The sequence below is a fragment of the Charadrius vociferus genome, unplaced genomic scaffold, assembly GCF_000708025.1.
Source record: "Charadrius vociferus isolate BGI_N301 unplaced genomic scaffold, ASM70802v2 scaffold818, whole genome shotgun sequence".
Lineage (NCBI taxonomy): Eukaryota > Metazoa > Chordata > Aves > Charadriiformes > Charadriidae > Charadrius > Charadrius vociferus.
In genome coordinates, this window is record NW_009649591.1 from 98,622 (window position 1) to 102,770 (window position 4,149).

The window sequence follows — 4,149 nt, forward strand, 5'->3', positions numbered from 1 at the left end:
GAGATGAAGCCTAGGCATACCTCAGTTACAACCATGCTCAGGCTTGGGACACCATTACCACTGTGCCAGTTTGGACTTCAAACACCATTATCCATGTCTGGGAGCTGAGAGGAAGAGAGCTACAGAGCCAAGTGACTCAGCCCACTTGAGAATCAAGCACCAAGCAGGTTACTTTCAAGAGGATGCTGCTTCCCAGCTGGAGAGAGATCAAGGGTTCAGCACAGACTCATTAGATAAACTGGTAGCCCCAGCAACCAAGGTCCAGATACTCCAGACAGGTAGCCTCTGAAGGCAGCTCCAGCTGCCTGCCTTCACTTTTGTCCACTGCTTCACTAGTCCAGCTTGTCTGCCAAGCTACTAAAGTTACCACGTGCAGTGACATAAGACAGACTCCAGAAAAACACTGTTTTCTTAATTGACAATATATAGATCTACTCAGTTGCATTTAGGAATTTCTGCTTGAAACTCATGCAAGTACAGTTAGACACAATTAGTCACCTTAAGCTAGCATTTTAAGTAGTTATGGAGAGGCAAATCACTCACTACATCAAGTGCCTTTAAGTTATACAAATAGGAATCTGTGCCATAAGTTTACACTTCAATCCCATCTCAAAGGCAGTGCACCCCTCCTGAAGTTTCACTGCCCTGTGAAAACAGCCATGGCCTCAAGAATAGGTTCCCTAGCAAGAAAAGTCAAGGCTGTTTGAGATCAGCTGCAAATCACCACACTCCAGTGGCCTTGACAAGCTTGCGTCCCTCCCCGTTACTGACCATGAGTTAGCAACAGCAGTGTTGACACAGCTTCCTCCATGGACGCTCATTGCTGGCACCAGAGAGGAGGAGCAGTCTCGCAGGAACAGCGCTAACAGCAACAATGACATCACCACGGCAGATCTCCACCGAGCAGAAAATGCAGCAGCACACCGGGTTCAAGCACCGCATCCCCACAAACAGAGCGCAAAAGCAACAAGCACGCTGGAAGCCAGAGAGCCAGCATGTGACAGAGGGGTATCCCTTCACTGCCAGCGATTTCTGAGCAACACATGTGGAGTCACTGACCTTGGGCACTCATTTGGAAGTTTTATTCAAGGTGCGTTTACAGGGAAATACGATCTTCAACAGAGCAGCTAAATGCAGAACTGAGAAGGGTATATTAACTATTGTCGTTCAATTAATTATCCATACCTAATACAGTTTTGAGAAGCACAGTCCATGTTCAGATTGTCACTGCAGAAAGTGACCCTTTTATCCTCACAGTCTACTGTCAAAACTTAACTATGTCTGAAGGCAGACTGTTATGCAGCAACTACAAGAGATCATTTTAGGAAGCTGCAGGGGGAAGCTAACTGAACTCCAACTCACCAGGCAATTAAACTGCAATTATCAAAACAACACTGTGCAAGGATGAAGTACTTCAGCATCTGAAGGACGCAGGACTGCTGTCAAACAAGCAGCGTGCTAGTGCCCAGCCAAGTTCAGCATTTAGGTAAGGTCTTATCTGGACTCCCTTTAAGTTACTCTACAGTTCTGCAAGGGAATCTTAGGTCCATCAGGTAACTAGGACTTAAGAGCAGTTCAGGTCACATCCGAGGAGAAGGCCAGAAGACATTAGGGAACACTGGTAGCATGCAAGGTGAGGGTTCTGTACTTGTTTAATCAAATGCTCAGTTTACGTCAGTTACTGAAGAACTCGCTATATTATAACAGCAGGGACAGCTACCAGTATTTGTGAGCCCACACATCCATCAGTTTTAGAGAATGCAAACGTCCATGTGCCCTATTCCATAGTCCTTATTCCCAAAGCACAGCTTGCCAGACACCCATCTCGCGATGCAGCATTTAAAAAATGCACACTAATCAAGCACAAGAGATTGTTTACAGCCAAATGTTAAGTTCTGCATAAACCAGTCTCATTTTCACAGAGAAGTCAGACCAAAATCCCATACATGTTAGAGACAAAGCTATTTATAGTTTTGCACAGATGGTTTGATTGTAATTGTCATGTTTCCTCAAGGACAAGCTTTGCCAGAGATTTGCTCCGACAGGTAATTCACATAACCTTCCAACACAAGAGTCTTAAAACAGGAGCTTTAAGAAGGTACTGCAGAAATTGAATCCAGTAGCGCTCTTGCCTACAGGCATTCATTTTGGGTAGTAAACCAAGCAAAGTGGTATTCTCCCTAGGTGATTTCAGAGGACAGCCTATAGCAGAGCTTCTACATTTTCCACTTCCAGTTAAGGATTCATCAATGTTGCAACATGTCTGTGCTACTTGACAGAGTTTGCTTCACTGGCTTTGGTAGCAGAACAAAGATGCCTGTAGTGTAGTCTCTGCAACACAGTTACTTAAATTCTTAAATTGGCACCTTCACCTTTTAAGGTACAACTCTTAGTGTGCTATGTTGAACTATCAGTAGGGTATTTGAGAACACAGACCACTGTGTGACACTAAAGGGAAGAGGAAAGTTTAACATAGCTACTGCCTTGCATCTCATCAGCTATACTCCTCACTGCAGGTTAGGCGAGCAAGGAACTGCTATTGGATTGTAAAAGTTTTCCTTATTGATCAACCCCATCTTACAGCTTTTCTACACCAGAAGTAGAGTATTAACATAACAGCACAAAAAAAAAAAACCCAAACCAAAAAACAACCCACAAAGGGGCAGCACTTAGAAGTAACAGTATTAGAGCTGCTTTAGATTCTGAGGGCTCAGGCCAGGCATGGTGGGTCTACTCATTAGTTCATGGAGGGCAAGTCATGTGTTCAGTCAGCTGTTGGAAGTCACAAGGGGGAGGGGAAAAAAAAAAAAAGAGAGAGACAAGTATACTTGTTCTTCCTGAATAAGTACAGCAACGAAGCCCTGATTATTTAACAAGGAATATTCAAATGACTCCACCCACTTTAACCTCAAATACAGCTACTGAGAGAACAGGGTACATTGACTCCAGCAGCCTGGCTCTACTGGAAGCACAGCAAGGCTGCAGCTTCTATCTTCACTACTGGCACCACCACAGCCCATGAACATGGTATAGCCACAGCTAGCCAAACACTGTGGCACAGCTGGTTATGTACCATTCCCCTAAAACCAGAACTGTCTACTCCCCCCAGCCCCAACTCCCACACTGAAACACAGAGTGCTAGGCACAGGCCAGAGGTGGGTGGCCAGTTGCAAGAACTGGAAGCTTTAAAGCTTCCATATTGGTAACCGTTAAACAAAGAACAGCTTGCTTACAGTTGGGAGGACTTTGTTCTGTTGTCATGTGTTCTCAGTTTATGTATAAAAACCTCATACACACACATCACAACAGCTCTGCTTATCAGTAAGTATTTTTAGTTTTCAGGGAGATAATACTGAGAATTCCAGCTTTGACTCAAAGGGTTTGGAGCTACTGGGTAAGGCATACTCATTTTCATGCTGAGGGCTACCTATCTTACTTCAGATTAAGACAGCATTTTTAAGACATTTTACTACTAAAATAATCCCTCTACTTACAGGGAAGACAGTGCAGTTGTCTTAAAGACAATTAGGTATTTCCATATTTATTAATCTATATATACCTGGACACTAATAACATATCTATCATTTAATTTACCTTATTATACACTCACAGCCAAAAGTACTTCTAACACCCATTCTAATACTTCTTAGAACTGACTCAGGCTTTACACACGTAGAGAGCTGCTTTCGCAATAACTGCCAGCCTCTTCAGCCGGCTGTTTTGTCACATTAATTGCTCCCAGGGCAGCCTGCTCATCTTAAAAGCGATATCCACCGACCACCCAGAGCATTTCACCACCCCAACCCAGCACTTCTCCAGAGCCCAGCGCTCAGGCCACCTTCGGCCACCAGCTGCCCCCAAAGCCTCTTCAGGCTTCGAGAAGAAGCTACAGCAGCACCACATGTCACAGACAATACGTTCTCCTCCCTGGGAGGCACCACTTCGGGCCTCTTTAAACCTCTCCGGAGAAGAGGTTCCCACAAAGGCCTCAAGAAACGCGCATCTCAGGAAAGGCCTACGGCCCCCCTCCCGCAGCGCGGAGGAGAAGCCCTTTCCCGGGGGATCCCCACGGCCCAGCTCCATTGTTCCGAGGGCAGCGACGGGCCGGGCCGAGCACGGCTCCGGAGAGCTCGGCCCCCGGCGGCGCCG

At 45.7% G+C, this 4,149-nt stretch overlaps 1 protein-coding gene across 1 annotated transcript in view; it reads left to right on the top strand.

Annotated features, from left to right (window-relative positions):
- Nucleotides 1-4,149, top strand: part of RPN1 (ribophorin I) — a 26,811-nt gene that overhangs the window by 750 nt on the left and 21,912 nt on the right. The window lies entirely within an intron of this gene.